This window comes from Cetorhinus maximus, unplaced genomic scaffold (genome assembly GCF_964194155.1).
Source record: "Cetorhinus maximus unplaced genomic scaffold, sCetMax3.hap1.1 HAP1_SCAFFOLD_592, whole genome shotgun sequence".
NCBI lineage: Eukaryota > Metazoa > Chordata > Chondrichthyes > Lamniformes > Cetorhinidae > Cetorhinus > Cetorhinus maximus.
The window spans coordinates 124,259-145,407 of NW_027596534.1; the positions used below are offsets into that span (position 1 = coordinate 124,259).

At 49.7% G+C, this 21,149-nt stretch overlaps 1 non-coding gene and 2 pseudogenes across 1 annotated transcript; all 3 read right to left on the reverse strand.

Moving 5' to 3' along the window:
* Positions 1 to 936: 936 nt before the first annotated feature.
* LOC144674232 (U1 spliceosomal RNA) lies at positions 937 to 1,088 on the reverse strand (annotated as a pseudogene).
* Positions 1,089 to 5,963: 4,875 nt separating this feature from the next.
* On the reverse strand, positions 5,964 to 6,145 carry LOC144674231 (U2 spliceosomal RNA). Its single transcript, XR_013574491.1, has one exon. It is a non-coding gene; the product is annotated as a U2 spliceosomal RNA (small nuclear RNA).
* Positions 6,146 to 15,184: 9,039 nt separating this feature from the next.
* On the reverse strand, positions 15,185 to 15,356 carry LOC144674228 (U2 spliceosomal RNA; annotated as a pseudogene).
* Between the last annotated feature and the right edge of the window lie 5,793 nt (positions 15,357 to 21,149).

The window sequence follows — 21,149 nt, forward strand, 5'->3', positions numbered from 1 at the left end:
TCCAGTGTGTGAGGAACAGGAGCCCCACAAGAGGAAATGAAAAGTCCTAAAGTGAAGCTGCCTAAAATCTTGTTATAATTCAGGGATAATGCGTGTAATTTGGGCTGCGCGATCATTCTGACGGTTAAACGGGATTCCCGGTGGTCATTTTACTGAGGGTTTAGGTTTCTATCTGCCTTTCTCCAGTTTTCTTTCTGTTTATTTCTTCGCTTTGCGCTATTTAAGCCTTCAAGGAATAATCACAGGTGAATTGATGGACCCACAGCAGGGGAAGTGAGCTGCAGAAGGGGCAGGGAAAGACTTTACACATGGGGAGAGGAGGCAGGAGTTTCAGAAGGTAGGAGTCACACAGGGGGCTGATTAAGGGGGAGATTATACAGAGGAGGTGGGAGGCTGCTGTTCGTTTCGGAGGGGGATAATTTGAATGAACATGGGGACAGGGTGCTTGTTCATGTTTGAAATAGTGAGGGGTCGCTGCTACATGTTTAAAATGGTGAATGCATATGAGTTAATAGCTGACTGATATGAGTTTGTATTTATACAGACGTCCAGAGAGATAGGGGGTGGGGCGGTGCTGGGAGTGCGGGGACTGTTGTGATGGTGGGTTGGGTGTTAGATGGGGGTTGTTTGAGAGAGATTTTTGAGTGGGCAAACGCGGGGTTAAAAATGGCGCGAGTAATTTGGCGGCCACGAAACAAACGGTCTGGCGAAAATGATGCAGAGATGGAATAATTGCCGGCTGATAATGACAGGGAGGAAAAGAATGGGGGTTGGATAATATTTGCGAGGAGGAAAGAAAAAACTAAATAACCAGTCCAGTATAGATTTTGAAGAGCACACATTGGGGGTTATATATTTCTTTTTTTCAGAAAAGGTTGCTGACAGGAAATAGAAGAGAAAATGAAAGATATGAAATCTATTTTTTGAATTGTGAATCAGGGGAGAGAGCGAACGCAGTCCCCCACTACCACAAATTTTGCAGTCGAGTATCCCGCATTTGGGGACATCGCAGGCGTTAGCACACCCGAAGTGCAATGGGCTAGCCTCGTCCTGGGAGAACCTTTTTTTTCTTTTTTTTGCAAAAATATACTTTATTCATAAAAAATCTTCAATCACATTCAAAACCATTTCAATAACAACATTACAAGGGTACAATCCAGGTTAAACTTTTACAAAATGTATCACCAGGTGCATCAGTACAAACAATATTACAATCATTTACAGCCTTTCATTTTGAGCTGTACAGCCCGAGGGGATTTAAACAGTTCCCAGTCCCTCGGTGCGCTGTGGTAGAAAGGTCTTAGACAGCGACCCTTCCCCATTGCGCCTTTGCGGCAGCTGCTCCAAGATTTAGTGCATCCCACAACACGTAGTCCTGGACTTTGGATTGTGCCAGTCCGCAACAATCGGTCGGGGACAACTCTTTGTGCTGGAAGACCAACAAGTTTCGGGCAGACCAAAGCGCCTCTTTCACCGAGTTGATGATCCTCCAGCTGCAGTTGATGTTTGTCTCGGTGTGTGTCCCTGGGAACAGCCCGTAGAGCACAGAGTCCCGTGTCACAGAACTGCTCGGGATGAACCTCAACAGCAACCACTGCATCTCTCTCCAGACTTTCTTTGCAAAGGCACAATCCACAAGGAGGTGAACAACGGTCTCTTCCCCACCACAGCCACCTCGAGGGCAACGTGCAGAGGGGGTGAGACTCCTGACGTGTAGGAAGGATCTGACGGGGAGGGCCTTTCTCACCACCAGCCAAGCTACGTCTTGGTGCTTGTTGGAAAGTTCTGGCGATGAGGCATTCTGCCAAATGACTTTGACAGTCTGCTCGGGGAACCATCCCACAGGGTCCACCCTCTCCTTTTCCCTCAGGGCCTCTAGGACGTTACGTGCTGACCACTGCCTGATGGACTTGTGGTCAAAGGTGTTTTTCTGCATAAATTTTTCCACGAGGGACAGGTGGTAGGGCACGGTCCAACTACTTGGAGCGTTCCGCGGCAGCGTGGCCAGACCCATCCTTCGCAACACCGGGGACAGGTAGAACCTCAGCACGTAGTGACACTTGGTGTTTGCGTACTGAGAGTCTATGCACCGCTTGACGCAGCCACACACAAAGGTGGCCATCAGCATGAGGGCGATGTTGGGCACGGTTTTTCCCCCTTTATCTAGAGGCTTGTACATCGCATCTCTGCGGACACGATCCATTTTTGACCTCCAGATAAAGCGGAAGATGGCTCGTGTGATCACCACCACGCAGGAGTGTGGAATGGGCCAGACCTGCGCTACGTACAGCAACAGCGAGAGTGCCTCACACCTGATGACCAGGTTCTTACCCGCAATGGAGAGGGAGCGTCGCTCCCACATGCCCAGTTTCCTTTTCACCATAGACACTCGCTCCTTCCAGTTTCTAACGCATGCCCCGGTCCCTCCGAACCATATCCCCAGCACCTTCAGGCCGTCAGCCCTAAAAGTGAAGGGGACAAAGGATCGGTCAGCCCACTTCCCAAAGAACATGGCCTCGCTCTTCCCACGATTTACCTTGGCTCCCGAGGCCAGTTCGAACTGGTCGCGGATGTGGATCAGTCTGCGCACCGACAGCGGATCCGAGCAGAAGACGGCGACATCATCCATGTGCAGGGAGGCTTTGAACTGAGTGCCTCCACTGCCTGGGATCGTCACTCCTCTTATGCCCGGATCCTTCCTGATGGACTCGGCAAAGGGTTCTATGCAACACACGAAAAGAACAGGCGAGAGAAGACAGCCCTGCCTGACTCCAGATTTAATCGGAAAGCTATCTGTTTCCCACCCATTGATCGAGACTGCGCTACTGATGTTAGTGTAGAGCAGTTGGATCCAATTTCGAATTCCCTCCCCAAACCCCAATTTGGAGAGCACATCCACCATGTAGGTGTGCGATATTCTGTCAAAGGCCTTCTCCTGATCCAAGCTGATGAGGCAGGTATCCACACACCTGTCCTGTACATAGGCAATCGTATCCCTGAGCAGCGCGAGGCTGTCCGAGATCTTCCTGCCCGGCACAGTGCAGGTCTGGTCATGGTGGATCACCAATTCCAGAGCGGATTTGACCCGGTTGGCGATGACCTTGGACAGAATCTTATAGTCCACATTCAACAGCGAAATGGGTCGCCAATTTCTAATTTCCTCCCTTCCCCCCTTGTGCTTGTAGATGAGGGTGATGATGCCTTTCCTCATGGATTCTGACATGCTGCCGGCCAGGAGCATACTCTCGTACACTTCTAGCAGGTCCGGGCCCATCCAGTCCCACAGAGCCGAATATAACTCCACCGGCAAGCCGTCGCTTCTGGGGAGATTTACTCTTCTCGAAGGACTCAAGGGCCTAAGTCAGTTCGTCAGGAGTTCGCGGTTTGTCCAGCCTCTCCCGTGTACTGTCGCCTAAGACCTCCGTGATAGAGGACAAGGAGGACTGGGAGGCCGTGCTGTCCGTCGGCTTCACGTCATAAAATCCGGCATAAAAGGATTTGCTGATCCTCAAAATGTCGGACTGCGCTGACTTTACTGATCTGTCTTCTTCATTCAGGCTGCTGATCACAGAGCTCTCTCTCTGTTCCTTTTGGAAGAAGAAACGTGAGCACGTCTCATCCTGCTCCACGGAGCGGACTCTGGAACGGAAGATGATCTTGGAGGCCTCCGAGGCAAAGTGCGAGGCTTGCTGGCTCTTCACCTCTTGGAGTTCTTCCTTGACATCGACCCCCACCGACTGCAGCCGGAGCAGATTCTGCATGTTTTTCTGGAGTCGGGACATTTCCCTCTCTTCCTTTCTAGCTTTCTGGATGCTTTTGAGGATGAAAAACCTCTTGGTGTTTCCCTTGATCGCTTCCCACCAGTGTGTCAGGGACTCAAAGAGGGTTTTCATGGTTCTCCAACCTTCATAAGCCCTCTTGAGCTCCTCAATGTTCTCTGGGGTCAGCAGTTGCACGAATAGCTTCCATGCCCCCCTGCCCACCCTCAGGTCCTTCTCCAAGTGGCAGTCCGCCAGTAGGAGGCAGTGGTCAGAGAAGAACACCGGCTTGACCTCGGTGGATCTGACTGTGAATGCACGGGACACAAAGAGGAAGTCTATCCTGGAACGAATGGACCCGTCTGGCCGCGACCAGGTGTATCTACGCTGCGCTCCGTCTGCAGGGTTGCTGAAGACGTCGTGCAGCTTGGCATCCTTAACTGTTTCCATCAGGGATCTGGACGTAGCGTCCAATCTGCTGCCGGCCCTGCCGGATCGTCCAGCCGCATCGATGATGCAGTTGAAGTCACCGCCCAGAATGACCGGCCTGGAGGTCGCCAGCAGCAGTGGGAACTGCTGAAAAACCTCCAGCCGCTCAGCTCCTTGTGACGGGCCATACACGTTAATTAACCGGAGTGGAGCGTTCTTGTACATTACGTCTGCTACGAGGAGTCGCCCGCCCACCACCTCCTTAACCTCGGAGACGGTGAAGTTGCCTCCCCGCAGCAGAATACCCAGGCCGGAGGAACGAGAGTCATTTCCGCCCGACCAGATCGATGGCCCTTGGGACCACCACCGTGACCATTGCCTGTAGGAGCTGAACTGGATAACCTCACTTATCCACGTTAAACTCCATCTGCCAAATTTTGGCCCATTCACCTAACCTGTCCATATCCATTTGTAAATTTCTCATTTCTTCACTGCAACTTACTTTCCCACCTATTTTGGTGTCATCTGCAAATTTAGCTATGGTACCTTCTACTCCTGAATCCAAGTAAATAGTTGGGGCCCAAGGACCGAACCCTGTGGCACCCCACTAGTTACAGCTTGCCATCCACAAAAGACCCATTTATCCTGACTCTCTGCTTTCTGTTGGTTAGCCAAAGCTCTATCCAAGCAAATATATTACCCTTAGCTGCGTGTGATCTTATCTTGTGTATTAATCTTTTGTGCGGCACCTTATCAAATGCCTTCTGGAAGTCCAGACATACTACATCTACAGGATCGCCATTATCCACTTTGCTTGTCACATCTTCAAAGAACTCTAGCGATTTAGTCAAACACGATTTAGTCTTCATAAAGCCATGCTGACTCTGATGGATTGCATTTTGACTTGCATTTTAGGAGGGTAGTGAAGGCATTGGAGAGAGTGCAGAAGAGGTTTACGAGTTTGGTTCCAGGGGCGAGGAAGTTGAGTTATGAAGTAAGATTGGAGAAGTTGGGACTGTATTCCTTGGGGAAAAGAAGTCTGAGAGGAGACTTGATAGAGGTATTGAAAATCATGAGGTATCTGGAGAGAGTAGATAGGGAGAAACTGCTTGCACCGATGAAAGGATCGAGAAGGAGCGGGCACAGGTTTAAAGTAACTAGCAGAAGAAGCAAAAGTGATAGGAGCAGCGAGTGGTCAGGGTCTAGAATGCACCGCCTGATAGCGTGGCGGAGGCAGGTTCAATTGAAGAGGGAATGAGATGATTATTTGAAAAGAAAGCATGTGCTGGGTTACGTGGAGAAGGCAGGAGAATGGCACGAAGTGAAATGTTCATTGGGAGAGCTGGTGCAGTCACGACGGGCGGAATGGGCTCCTTGTGCAGTGTAAGGATTGTGTGAACGTGGATGTAGACGTTTCCGAGTAGCTGTGTAAAGTGTGTGAGCTTTGAGGTGTGAGTTTTGACTGTTGCTGTATCAGCAGCAGCAGCAGCAGCGGGCGGGAGCGGCAGCAGAGAGCTGGTTGAAAATGTTGTGAGGCGAAAGGTGCAGCTGAGAGAGTGTTTGAGAGGTGTATTTGCAAGTGAAAGAGGTAGAGTGTTTGTGAGATGAGAGTGGTGTCTGTGAGCGTTGGGTGAGCGTGCGTGTTTTTTGTGTGTAGATGGTGCGGGTGAGTGAGAAAGAAAGAAAGTTGTGTTTTGAAAGATGTGCATGTTGAAAAGTAAAGAAAGCAGATGTTTGTAAGAAAACTATTTTTAGCATTGAAAATCCCCTGGAAAGGGGTGGTGCACCATTCCCAGAGATACTGCAATACCGGGTCGATGCGTGGAGTGGACGGAGTAAGCCCCTATTCCATCTCCCTGCTCCAAAAATCAATTTAATATATGGTCCCCAGATAAGGGACGTATCAGATATTAAACTGATAAGAACAGATTTTTTTTTTTTTTTTTTTGCAAAAATATACTTTATTCATAAAATATCTTCAATCACATTCCAAACCATTCCAAAAACACCATTACAAGGGTACAATCCAGGTTAAACTTTTACAAAATGTATCACCAGGTGCATCAGTACAAACAATATTACAATCATTTACAGCCTTTCATTTTGAGCTGTACAGCCCGAGGGGCTCTAAACAGTTCCCAGTCTCTCGGTGCGCTGTGGCAGAAAGGTCTTAGACAGCGACCCTTCCCCATTGCGCCTTTGCGGCAGCTGCCCCAAGCTTTAGTGCGTCCCTCAGCACGTAGTCCTGGACTTTGGATTGTGCCAGTCCGCAACAATCGGTCGGGGACAACTCTTTGTGCTGGAAGACCAACAAGTTTCGGGTAGACCAAAGCGCGTCTTTCACCGAGTTGATGATCCTCCAGCTGCAGTTGATTTTTGTCTCGGTGTGTGTCCCTGGGAACAGCCCGTAGAGCACAGAGTCCTGTGTCACAGAACTGCTCGGGATGAACCTCGACAGCAACCACTGCATCTCTCTCCAGACTTTCTTTGCAAAGGCACAATCCACAAGGAGGTGAACAACGGTCTCTTCCCCACCACAGCCACCTCGAGGGCAACGTGCAGAGGGGGTGAGCCTCCTGGCGTGTAGGAAGGATCTGACGGGGAGGGCCTTTCTCACCACCAGCCAAGCCACGTCTTGGTGTTTGTTGGAAAGTTCTGGCGATGAGGCATTCTGCCAAATGACTTTGACAGTCTGCTCGGGGAACCATCCCACAGGGTCCACCCACTCCTTTTCCCTCAGGGCCTCTAGGACGTTACGTGCTGACCACTGCCTGATGGACTTGTGGTCAAAGGTGTTTTCCTGCATAAATTTTTCCACCAGGGACAGGTGTTGCTGTACGTGGCGCAGGTCTGGCCCATTCCTCACTCCTGCGCTGTGGCGATCACGCCAGCCATCTTCCGCTTTATCTGGAGGTCAAAAGTGGATCCTGTTTGCAGGGACATGATGTAAAAAAACTCTGGATGAAGGGGGAAAAAACATGCCCAACATCACCCTCATCCTGATGGCCACCTTTGTGTATGGCAGTATCAAGCTGTGTGTAGACCCAAACACCAAGCGTCACTACGTGCTGAGGTTCTACCTGTCCCTGGTGTTGCGAAGGATGGGTCTGGCCACCCTGCCGCGGAACGCTCCAAGTGCCGTATCACCTGCCCCGTGTGGAAAAACTTATGCAGAGAAACACCTTTGTCTGCAAGTCCATCAGGCAGTGGTTAGCACGTATCACCCTAGAGGCCCTGCGGGAAAAGGAGATGGTGGATTCCGGCGGACGGTTCGCCGAACAGACCGTCAGGGTCATTTGGCAGAATGCCTCATCACCAGAACTCTGAAGAGAGTGGCCGTGGTTCTTGTCGAGGTGCATCCCGAGCAGTTCCGTGACACAGGTATGGACTCTGTGCTCCAGGGGCTGTTCCCAGGGACACACGCCGAGACAAACATCAACTACCGCCGGAGGATCCACTCGGTGAAAGACACTCTTTGGCTGTCCGAAACTTGTTGGTCTTCCATTGCAAAGAGTTGGCACATTCCAAGGTCCAGGACTACGTGCTGAGGGACGCACTAAAGTTTGGGGCAAAGGCGTAATGGAGAAAGGTCGCTGTCTACGGTTGCGCTAGATGTGTCGTGTAACTGGCAGGTAATGGAAAATTTCGAGAAACACTCAGTCACAAGGGAGAACACGTGACAGGCATGAGAGACAATCCATGAGTCTTTGTAGCTGAGTTTCCGTGTGAGCAACTAGCTCACAGCGCAGAGGAGTTCTTCGATCGAGGCCTGCTGTATTTTTGTCTTTGCTTTCAGCTTGAGCAGTCAAAGAACAAAGAAGAAAAAAAAGTACAGCACAGGAACAGGCCCTTCGGCCCTCCAAGCCTGCGCCGATCGGTCTGTGGAGCTTGCCAGCTGACCAGGTATGCAGCTAAAGTCCTTCCACATCTACAGGGAAGGCAAAGTCAGCAGCGTTTCTCCCAGAGTGTAGAGAGTCCTTGGAACTCTCTTCCTCGAAAGGTGGTGGAAACAGAGTCTTTGAATATTTTCAAGACAGAGCTGGATAGATTAACAAGGCGGGGTTGGAAGGTTATCGCTGGTAGGCAGGAATGTGGGGTTGAGGTTACAATCGGATCAGCCATGATCTTCTGAGTAGTGGAGCAGGCTCTTGGGGCCCAGTGGCCTACTCTTGCTCCTAAGTTGTATGTTCAGACATGTAGGGGCATTACTTTTTACTGATTCCAGTGCTTCTCCTGCACTGAACCTGGAGAGTACTACGTCAGCTGCTGTTGAGTTGTTTCCTGATGCCCTGCTTTCTTTTGTACGAGCTGTCTAGCATCCTCGTTTATGGGCTTCCTTTGCTTGGCATTGGGCCTTCTTTTGGGCTGACTGTTGGTCTATTTCCTTTACGGGATGTCAGCATGACATCACCAGAAGGGAAATGTGTCATGTTATGAAGTCACAGTAAATAAGTCCAATGCATTATATCATTATAATAACACAAGATGATGATCAGCAGTGAGAAGGCAGGTGGCAGCAAGGATAAGTACAGGTACGACACAGCGAACAGCCTTAGATCCTGTTAAAATGTTGAAAATGTTTCTCCCCTTCTCGAAGATTATTTCCTTCAAAATTTTAGAAATCTTTCAGCTTCAACCAGAAGTCACACACAAGCCAAACAACAAAACCACCTGCGTGCACAGCACAGCACACCATCTGCCAGCCTGCAATGATGTCGGCTCTCTTTTAATCACCTTTTCCCCTCCCATCAGTCCTATTCAGCAGGCAAGCAAAGGAGCGCAGAAAATACATCTGCACGGCTGTTTCTAACTTCTAGAAAGGGAACAGCCTTATCCTAGGAAAGTGAAAAATACCTATACTGTCACAAAGTGATGAACTTGAACTGCAAAACACCACGCTTACCTGAGCTTGTGTCACAGTTTTTGCTGTCTATCTCAGCCAGTATTCTCAGTCGTCCATCCTGGCTTCTTGCTCTCTCTGCAGCTTTCAGATGCCTCCCCTTGGCCGGCCTCAGTGCTCGGTGATAGATCAGCGCTCGGTATTATTTCTGTCCTCAGTGGTAACTGCTAGGGGAGAAAGGCTTGACTTTTTCAATCACCTTTTACCTCAGTAAAATCCAAGTAGAACCTAAAGTGGCAATGCTTCTCCCTCTCAGCACCCAACATGTCTTGCCTTTTCTTCAGGTTGGATTTGAGGAAGCACTACAGTTGCTGCCTGGCTGCCATTTCAAGTACAGAGACAAGGGGCAGCCCCATGACCCCTCCCCCGACTCCTGCACAATATGCAAATGTAGCACATTGTCTGAGTGCAATTTGGGAGCTGAAGACGGTTTCACAGTGGGATACAAGATATGAGGAGAGGTTTCCTCACAGACACACCGCCACATAAGCCCCTTTAAATTTGCGCGGCTGTGCAAAAAGTTTAATGGGCCCGCACACTTAAACAAATCGGTCACGCACTGTAATGACTCGCCTCATTCAGTTCAACAGAAATTAGGATCATGTTTTTAACCTGTGCCCTAGTTTTAAAATATTTTGTGTTCCATATTTACTTTCTCAATTTGTTATTAATTTACTTTACATTGCTTTATATTCTATTTTGTCTTGGACATGCATCACGGTTCGTTCAATCTCACTGGTTAAGAAAATTAAAATATTTAGTTTGATCAGGGTCTTACACTTGTCAAGAGGAGCCCTTTCAAATACTGGCCTGCTTTTGGAGGCCTGAAGTCACTGGAGCTGCACAAGTCAAGACGACTGAAGGCCTGATTCGCTGTGTAATATACTTTGCAGCATCTTGTTGCACTAGCAGGCAGGAAGGAGTTTTCAGCAATGCAGTTTAAAGGCTTGATACACTAAGTACACTTTCATTTCAGGTTTGTCATTTCAGGACGCTGCGTGTTTTTTTGCTCTGTTTTCTGACTCTGAAATTCTAATTCAGACTGTGGAGAAGAGCTGTTGTTGCTGCTGTTGGTTTTCTTTGTAACTGTTGTCGTTTTTTTGTGGAAAAATATACCTTATCCATAAAATATCTGAAAGAACATTACAAAACATTTCAAAATGGCCATCGCAAAAAGTGCAATCATATTCCAGTTTTTCAAATAGATCATGTCGCACCCTGCGACGCTTCAATACGATCAATGAACATTACAGACATTTCAACATGCTCATTACAGGCAGTCAGACAGTGCAATAGTATTCAAGTTATCTACATAGATCATGTTGCACTCTGAGGTGCTTCAATACAATTGTGATAAATGTAATATTCACTGCATACATTCAATGTGAGTCTTTCAGGCCGAGGGGTCCATACCTTTCCCAGTCCCTCGGTGCACTATGGCTGAAAGGTCTTAGACAGCGACCGTTCCCCACTGCGCATTTGTGGCGGCTGCCCCAAGCTTTAGTGCGTCCCTCAGCACGTAGTCCTCGGCCTTGGAATGTGCCAGCCAGTCTGCAACACTCTGCTGGGGACAACTCATTGCACTGGAAGACCAACAAGTTTCGGGCAGACCAAAGAGCGTCTTTCACCGAGTAGATGATCCTCCACCTGCTTGTCTCGATGTGCGTCCCTGTCCCTGGGATCAACACGTAGAGCACAGAGACCTGTGTCACAGAACTGCTTGGGATGAACCGCGACAAAAACCACGGCAACTCTCTGCAGACCTTCTTTGCAAACGCACATTCCACAAAGAGGTGAACAACGGTCTCGTCCCCACGACAGCCACCTCGAGGTCAACATGCAGAGAGGGTGAGACTTCAGGAAGGATCTGGCGGGGAGGGCATTTCTCACCACCAGCCAAGCTACGTCTTGGTGCTTGTTGGAAAGTTCTGGAGACGAGGCATTCTGCCAAACGACTTTGACAGTCTGCTCGGGGAAACATCGCACAGGATCCACCATCTCCTTTCCCCGCAGGGCCTATAGGACGTTACGTGCCGACCACTGCCTGATGGACTTGGGGTCAAAGGTGTTTTTCTGCATAAAGTTTTCCACCAGGGACAGGTGGTACGGCACGATCCAACTACTTGGAGCGTTCCGCGGCAGCGTGGCCACACCCATCCTTCGCTAAACCGGGGACAGGTAGAACCTCAGCACGTAGTGACACCTGGTGTTTGCGTACCGAGGGTCTACGCACAGCTTGATACAGCCGCACACAAAGGTGGCCATCAGTGTGAGGGCGATGTTGGGCACGTTTATTCCCCCTTTATCTAGAGGCTTATACAGCGCGTCCCTGCGGACACGATCCATTTTCGACCTCCAGATAAAGCGGAAGATGGCTCGGGTGATTGCCGTCGCGCAGCAGTCTGGAATGGGCCAGACCTGCGCCATGTACAGCAACAGCGAGAGTGCCTCACACCTGATGACCAGGTTCTTACCCGCAACGGAGAGGAAGCGTCGCTCCCAGATTCCCAGTTTCCTTTTCACCATAGACACTGGATCCTTCCAGTTTCTAACGCATACCCCGGTCCCTCTGAACCATATCCCCAGCACCTTCAGGCCGTCAGCACTGACGGTGAAGGGGACAAAGGATCGGTCAGCCCAGTTCCCAAAGAACACGGCCTCGCTCTTCCCACGATTTACCTTGGCTCCCGAGTCCAGTTCGAACTGGTCGCAGATGTGGATCAGTCTGCACACCGACAGCGGATCAGAACAGAAGACGGCGACATCGTCCATGTACAGGGAGGCTTTGATCTGAGTGCCTCCACTGCCTGGGATCGTAACTCCTCTAATGCCCGGATCCTTCCTGATGGACTCAGCAAAGAACAGGCGAGAGAGGACAGCCCTGCCTGACTCCAGATTTAATTGGAAAGCTATCTGATTCCCACCCATTGATTGAGACTGCGCTACTGATGTTAGTGTAGAGTAGGATCCAACTGGATCCAATTGCGAATTCCCTCCCCAAACCCCATTTTGAGAGCACATCCACCATGTAGGTGTGCGATATTCTGTCAAAGGCTTTCTCCTAATCCAGGCTGATGAGGCAGGTGTCCACACCCCTGTCCTGCACATAGGCAATCGTATCCCTGAGCAGCGCCAGGCTGTCAGAGATCTTCCTGCCCGGCACAGTGCAGGTCTGGTCAGGGTGTATCACCAATTCCAGAGCGGATTTGACCCGATTGGCGATGACCTTGGACAGAATCTTATAGTCCACATTCAACAGTGAAATGGGTCGCCAATTTCTAATTTCCTCCCTTTCTTCCTTGTGCTTGTACATGAGGGTGATGATGCCTTTCCTCATGGATTCTGACATACTGCCGGCCAGGAGCATACTCTCGTACACCCCTAGCAGGTCTGGGCCCATCCAGTCCCACAGAGCCCAATACAACTCCGCCGGCAAGCCGTCGCTTCTGGGGAGATTTACTCTTCTCGAAGGACTCAAGGGCCTAAGTCAGTTCGTCAGGAGTTCGCGGTTTGTCCAGCCTCTCCCGTGTACTGTCGCCTAAGACCTCCGTGATAGAGGACAAGGAGGACTGGGAGGCCGTGCTGTCCGTCGGCTTCACGTCATAAAATCCGGCATAAAAGGATTTGCTGATCCTCAAAATGTCGGACTGCGCTGACTTTACTGATCTGTCTTCTTCATTCAGGCTGCTGAACACAGAGCTCTCTCTCTGTTCCTTTTGGAAGAAGAAACGTGAGCACGTCTCATCCTGCTCCACGGAGCGGACTCTGGAACGGAAGATGTTCTTGGAGGCAAAGTGCGAGGCTTGCTGGCTCTTCACCTCTTGGAGTTCTTCCTTGACATCGACCCCCACCGACTGCAGCCGGAGCAGATTCTGCATGTTTTTCTGGAGTCGGGACATTTCCCTCTCTTCCTTTCTAGCTTTCTGGATGCTTTTGAGGATGAAAAACCTCTTGGTGTTTCCCTTGATCGCTTCCCACCAGTGTGTCAGGGACTCAAAGAGGGGTTTCATGGTTCTCCAACCTTCATAAGCCCTCTTGAGCTCCTCAATGTTCTCTGGGGTCAGCAGTTGCACGAATAGCTTCCATGCCCCCCTGCCCACCCTCAGGTCCTTCTCCAAGTGGCAGTCCGCCAGTAGGATGCAGTGGTCAGAGAAGAACACCGGCTTGACCTCGGTGGATCTGACTGTGAATGCACGGGACACAAAGAGGAAGTCTATCCTGGAACGAATGGACCCGTCTGGCCGCGACCAGGTGTATCTACGCTGCGCTCCGTCTGCAGGGTTGCTGAAGACGTCGTGCAGCTTGGCATCCTTAACTGTTTCCATCAGGGATCTGGACGTAGCGTCCAATCTGCTTCCGGCCCTGCCGGATCGTCCAGCCGCATCGATGATGCAGTTGAAGTCCCCGCCCAGAATGACCGGCCTGGAGGTCGCCAGCAGCAGTGGGAGCTGCTGAAAAACCTCCAGCCGCTCAGCTCCTTGTGACGGGCCATACACGTTAATTAACCGGAGTGGAGCGTTCTTGTACATTACGTCTGCTACCAGGAGTCGCCCGCCCACCACCTCCTTGACCTCGGAGACGGTGAAGTTGCCTCCCCGCAGCAGAATACCCAGGCCGGAGGAACGAGAGTCGTTTCCGCCCGACCAGATCGATGGCCCGTGGGACCACCACCGTGACCATTGCCTGTAGGAGCTGAACTGGATAACCTCACTTATCCACGTTAAACTCCATCTGCCAAATTTTGGCCCATTCACCTAACCTGTCCATATCCATTTGTAAATTTCTCATTTCTTCACTGCAACTTACTTTCCCACCTATTTTGGTGTCATCTGCAAATTTAGCTATGGTACCTTCTACTCCTGAATCCAAGTAAATAGTTGGGGCCCAAGGACCGAACCCTGTGGCACCCCACTAGTTACAGCTTGCCATCCACAAAAGACCCATTTATCCTGACTCTCTGCTTTCTGTTGGTTAGCCAAAGCTCTATCCAAGCAAATATATTACCCTTAGCTGCGTGTGATCTTATCTTGTGTATTAATCTTTTGTGCGGCACCTTATCAAATGCCTTCTGGAAGTCCAGACATACTACATCTACAGGATCGCCATTATCCACTTTGCTTGTCACATCTTCAAAGAACTCTAGCGATTTAGTCAAACACGATTTAGTCTTCATAAAGCCATGCTGACTCTGATGGATTGCATTTTGACTTGCATTTTAGGAGGGTAGTGAAGGCATTGGAGAGAGTGCAGAAGAGGTTTACGAGTTTGGTTCCAGGGGCGAGGAAGTTGAGTTATGAAGTAAGATTGGAGAAGTTGGGACTGTATTCCTTGGGGAAAAGAAGTCTGAGAGGAGACTTGATAGAGGTATTGAAAATCATGAGGTATCTGGAGAGAGTAGATAGGGAGAAACTGCTTGCACCGATGAAAGGATCGAGAAGGAGCGGGCACAGGTTTAAAGTAACTAGCAGAAGAAGCAAAAGTGATAGGAGCAGCGAGTGGTCAGGGTCTGGAATGCACCGCCTGATAGCGTGGCGGAGGCAGGTTCAATTGAAGAGGGAATGAGATGATTATTTGAAAAGAAAGCATGTGCTGGGTTACGTGGAGAAGGCAGGAGAATGGCACGAAGTGAAATGTTCATTGGGAGAGCTGGTGCAGTCACGACGGGCGGAATGGGCTCCTTGTGCAGTGTAAGGATTGTGTGAACGTGGATGTAGACGTTTCCGAGTAGCTGTGTAAAGTGTGTGAGCTTTGAGGTGTGAGTTTTGACTGTTGCTGTATCAGCAGCAGCAGCAGCAGCGGGCGGGAGCGGCAGCAGAGAGCTGGTTGAAAATGTTGTGAGGCGAAAGGTGCAGCTGAGAGAGTGTTTGAGAGGTGTATTTGCAAGTGAAAAATGTTTTTGTATGAGTGAGGTAGAGTGTTTGTGAGATGAGAGTGGTGTCTGTGAGCGTTGGGTGAGCGTGCGTGTTTTTTGTGTGTAGATGGTGCGGGTGAGTGAGAAAGAAAGAAAGTTGTGTTTTGAAAGATGTGCATGTTGAAAAGTAAAGAAAGCAGATGTTTGTAAGAAAACTATTTTTAGCATTGAAAATCCCCTGGAAAGGGGTGGTGCACCATTCCCAGAGATACTGCAATACCGGGTCGATGCGTGGAGTGGACGGAGCAAGCCCCTATTCCATCTCCCTGCTCCAAAAATCAATTTAATATATGGTCCCCAGATAAGGGACGTATCAGATATTAAACTGATAAGAACAGATTTTTTTTTGTAAAAATATACTTTATTCATAAAATATCTTCAATCACATTCCAAACCATTTCAAAAACAACATTACAAGGGTACAATCCAGGTTAAACTTTTACAAAATGTATCACCAGGTGCATCAGTACAAACAATATTACAATCATTTACAGCCTTTCATTTTGAGCTGTACAGCCCGAGGGGCTCTAAACAGTTCCCAGTCTCTCGGTGCGCTGTGGTAGAAAGGTCTTAGACAGCGACCCTTCCCCATTGCGCCTTTGCGGCAGCTGCCCCAAGCTTTAGTGCGTCCCTCAGCACGTAGTCCTGGACTTTGGATTGTGCCAGTCCGCAACAATCGGTCGGGGACAACTCTTTGTGCTGGAAGACCAACAAGTTTCGGGCAGACCAAAGCGCCTCTTTCACCGAGTTGATGATCCTCCAGCTGCAGTCGATGTTTGTCTCGGTGTGTGTCCCTGGGAACAGCCCGTAGAGCACAGAGTCCTGTGTCACAGAACTGCTCGGGATGAACCTCGACAGCAACCACTGCATCTCTCTCCAGACTTTCTTTGCAAAGGCACAATCCACAAGGAGGTGAACAACGGTCTCTTCCCCACCACAGCCACCTCGAGGGCAACGTGCAGAGGGGGTGAGCCTCCTGGCGTGTAGGAAGGATCTGACGGGGAGGGCCTTTCTCACCACCAGCCAAGCTACGTCTTGGTGCTTGTTGGAAAGTTCTGGCGATGAGGCATTCTGCCAAATGACTTTGACAGTCTGCTCGGGGAACCATCCCACAGGGTCCACCCTCTCCTTTTCCCTCAGGGCCTCTAGGACGTTACGTGCTGACCACTGCCTGATGGACTTGTGGTCAAAGGTGTTTTTCTGCATAAATTTTTCCACCAGGGACAGGTGTTGCTGTACGTGGCGCGGGTCTGGCCCATTCCTCACTCCTGCGCTGTGGCGATCACGCCAGCCATCTTCCGCTTTATCTGGAGGTCAAAAGTTGATCCTGTTTGCAGGGACATGATGTAAAAAAACTCTGGATGAAGGGGGAAAAAACATGCCCAACATCACCCTCATCCTGATGGCCACCTTTGTGTATGGCAGTATCAAGCTGTGTGTAGACCCAAACACCAAGCGTCACTACGTGCTGAGGTTCTACCTGTCCCTGGTGTTGCGAAGGATGGGTCTGGCCACCCTGCCGCGGAACGCTCCAAGTGCCGTATCACCTGCCCCGTGTGGAAAAACTTATGCAGAGAAACACCTTTGTCCGCAAGTCCATCAGGCAGTGGTTAGCACGTATCACCCTAGAGGCCCTGCGGGAAAAGGAGATGGTGGATTCCGGCGGACGGTTCGCCGAACAGACCGTCAGGGTCATTTGGCAGAATGCCTCATCACCAGAACTCTGAAGAGAGTGGCCGTGGTTCTTGTCGAGGTGCATCCCGAGCAGTTCCGTGACACAGGTATGGACTCTGTGCTCCAGGGGCTGTTCCCAGGGACACACGCCGAGACAAACATCAACTACCGCCGGAGGATCCACTCGGTGAAAGACACTCTTTGGCTGTCCGAAACTTGTTGGTCTTCCATTGCAAAGAGTTGGCACATTCCAAGGTCCAGGACTACGTGCTGAGGGACGCACTAAAGTTTGGGGCAAAGGCGTAATGGAGAAAGGTCGCTGTCTACGGTTGCGCTAGATGTGTCGTGTAACTGGCAGGTAATGGAAAATTTCGAGAAACACTCAGTCACAAGGGAGAACACGTGACAGGCATGAGAGACAATCCATGAGTCTTTGTAGCTGAGTTTCCGTGTGAGCAACTAGCTCACAGCGCAGAGGAGTTCTTCGATCGAGGCCTGCTGTATTTTTGTCTTTGCTTTCAGCTTGAGCAGTCAAAGAACAAAGAAGAAAAAAAAGTACAGCACAGGAACAGGCCCTTCGGCCCTCCAAGCCTGCGCCGATCGGTCTGTGGAGCTTGCCAGCTGACCAGGTATGCAGCTAAAGTCCTTCCACATCTACAGGGAAGGCAAAGTCAGCAGCGTTTCTCCCAGAGTGTAGAGAGTCCTTGGAACTCTCTTCCTCGAAAGGTGGTGGAAACAGAGTCTTTGAATATTTTCAAGACAGAGCTGGATAGATTAACAAGGCGGGGTTGGAAGGTTATCGCTGGTAGGCAGGAATGTGGGGTTGAGGTTACAATCGGATCAGCCATGATCTTCTGAGTAGTGGAGCAGGCTCTTGGGGCCCAGTGGCCTACTCTTGCTCCTAAGTTGTATGTTCAGACATGTAGGGGCATTACTTTTTACTGATTCCAGTGCTTCTCCTGCACTGAACCTGGAGAGTACTACGTCAGCTGCTGTTGAGTTGTTTCCTGATGCCCTGCTTTCTTTTGTACGAGCTGTCTAGCATCCTCGTTTATGGGCTTCCTTTGCTTGGCATTGGGCCTTCTTTTGGGCTGACTGTTGGTCTATTTCCTTTACGGGATGTCAGCATGACATCACCAGAAGGGAAATGTGTCATGTTATGAAGTCACAGTAAATAAGTCCAATGCATTATATCATTATAATAACACAAGATGATGATCAGCAGTGAGAAGGCAGGTGGCAGCAAGGATAAGTACAGGTACGACACAGCGAACAGCCTTAGATCCTGTTAAAATGTTGAAAATGTTTCTCCCCTTCTCGAAGATTATTTCCTTCAAAATTTTAGAAATCTTTCAGCTTCAACCAGAAGTCACACACAAGCCAAACAACAAAACCACCTGCGTGCACAGCACAGCACACCATCTGCCAGCCTGCAATGATGTCGGCTCTCTTTTAATCACCTTTTCCCCTCCCATCAGTCCTATTCAGCAGGCAAGCAAAGGAGCGCAGAAAATACATCTGCACGGCTGTTTCTAACTTCTAGAAAGGGAACAGCCTTATCCTAGGAAAGTGAAAAATACCTATACTGTCACAAAGTGATGAACTTGAACTGCAAAACACCACGCTTACCTGAGCTTGTGTCACAGTTTTTGCTGTCTATCTCAGCCAGTATTCTCAGTCGTCCATCCTGGCTTCTTGCTCTCTCTGCAGCTTTCAGATGCCTCCCCTTGGCCGGCCTCAGTGCTCGGTGATAGATCAGCGCTCGGTATTATTTCTGTCCTCAGTGGTAACTGCTAGGGGAGAAAGGCTTGACTTTTTCAATCACCTTTTACCTCAGTAAGGTTTCCTCACAGACACACCGCCACATAAGCCCCTTTAAATTTGCGCGGCTGTGCAAAAAGTTTAATGGGCCCGCACACTTAAACAAATCGGTCACGCACTGTAATGACTCGCCTCATTCAGTTCAACAGAAATTAGGATCATGTTTTTAACCTGTGCCCTAGTTTTAAAATATTTTGTGTTCCATATTTACTTTCTCAATTTGTTATTAATTTACTTTACATTGCTTTATATTCTATTTTGTCTTGGACATGCATCACGGTTCGTTCAATCTCACTGGTTAAGAAAATTAAAATATTTAGTTTGATCAGGGTCTTACACTTGTCAAGAGGAGCCCTTTCAAATACTGGCCTGCTTTTGGAGGCCTGAAGTCACTGGAGCTGCACAAGTCAAGACGACTGAAGGCCTGATTCGCTGTGTAATATACTTTGCAGCATCTTGTTGCACTAGCAGGCAGGAAGGAGTTTTCAGCAATGCAGTTTAAAGGCTTGATACACTAAGTACACTTTCATTTCAGGTTTGTCATTTCAGGACGCTGCGTGTTTTTTTGCTCTGTTTTCTGACTCTGAAATTCTAATTCAGACTGTGGAGAAGAGCTGTTGTTGCTGCTGTTGGTTTTCTTTGTAACTGTTGTCGTTTTTTTGTGGAAAAATATACCTTATCCATAAAATATCTGAAAGAACATTACAAAACATTTCAAAATGGCCATCGCAAAAAGTGCAATCATATTCCAGTTTTTCAAATAGATCATGTCGCACCCTGCGACGCTTCAATACGATCAATGAACATTACAGACATTTCAACATGCTCATTACAGGCAGTCAGACAGTGCAATAGTCTTCAAGTTATCTACATAGATCATGTTGCACTCTGAGGTGCTTCAATACAATTGTGATAAATGTAATATTCACCGCATACATTCAATGTGAGTCTTTCAGGCCGAGGGGTCTATACCTTTCCCAGTCCCTCGGTGCACTATGGCTGAAAGGTCTTAGACAGCGACCGTTCCCCACTGCGCATTTGTGGCGGCTGCCCCAAGCTTTAGTGCGTCCCTCAGCACGTAGTCCTCGGCCTTGGAATGTGCCAGCCAGTCTGCAACACTCTGCTGGGGACAACTCATTGCACTGGAAGACCAACAAGTTTCGGGCAGACCAAAGAGCGTCTTTCACCGAGTAGATGATCCTCCACCTGCTTGTCTCGATGTGCGTCCCTGTCCCTGGGATCAACACGTAGAGCACAGAGACCTGTGTCACAGAACTGCTTGGGATGAACCGCGACAAAAACCACGGCAACTCTCTGCAGACCTTCTTTGCAAACGCACATTCCACAAAGAGGTGAACAACGGTCTCGTCCCCACGACAGCCACCTCGAGGTCAACATGCAGAGAGGGTGAGACTTCAGGAAGGATCTGACGGGGAGGGCATTTCTCACCACCAGCCAAGCTACGTCTTGGTGCTTGTTGGAAAGTTCTGGAGACGAGGCATTCTGCCAAACGACTTTGACAGTCTGCTCGGGGAAACATCGCACAGGATCCACCATCTCCTTTCCCCGCAGGGCCTATAGGACGTTACGTGCCGACCACTGCCTGATGGACTTGGGGTCAAAGGTGTTTTTCTGCATAAAGTTTTCCACCAGGGACAGGTGGTACGGCACGGTCCAACTACTTGGAGCGTTCCGCGGCAGCGTGGCCACACCCATCCTTCGCTAAACCGGGGACAGGTAGAACCTCAGCACGTAGTGACACCTGGTGTTTGCGTACCGAGGGTCTACGCACAGCTTGATACAGCCGCACACAAAGGTGGCCATCAGTGTGAGGGCGATGTTGGGCACGTTTATTCCCCCTTTATCTAGAGGCTTATACAGCGCGTCCCTGCGGACACGATCCATTTTCGACCTCCAGATAAAGCGGAAGATGGCTCGGGTGATCGCCGTCGCGCAGCAGTCTGGAATGGGCCAGACCTGCGCCATGTACAGCAACAGCGAGAGTGCCTCACACCTGATGACCAGGTTCTTACCCGCAACGGAGAGGAAGCGTCGCTCCCAGATTCCCAGTTTCCTTTTCACCATAGACACTGGATCCTTCCAGTTTCTAACGCATACCCCGGTCCCTCTGAACCATATCCCCAGCACCTTCAGGCCGTCAGCACTGACGGTGAAGGGGACAAAGGATCGGTCAGCCCAGTTCCCAAAGAACACGGCCTCGCTCTTCCCACGATTTACCTTGGCTCCCGAGTCCAGTTCGAACTGGTCGCAGATGTGGATCAGTCTGCACACCGACAGCGGATCAGAACAGAAGACGGCGACATCGTCCATGTACAGGGAGGCTTTGATCTGAGTGCCTCCACTGCCTGGGATCGTAACTCCTCTAATGCCCGGATCCTTCCTGATGGACTCAGCAAAGAACAGGCGAGAGAGGACAGCCCTGCCTGACTCCAGATTTAATTGGAAAGCTATCTGATTCCCACCCATTGATTGAGACTGCGCTACTGATGTTAGTGTAGAGTAGGATCCAACTGGATCCAATTGCGAATTCCCTCCCCAAACCCCATTTTGAGAGCACATCCACCATGTAGGTGTGCGATATTCTGTCAAAGGCTTTCTCCTAATCCAGGCTGATGAGGCAGGTGTCCACACCCCT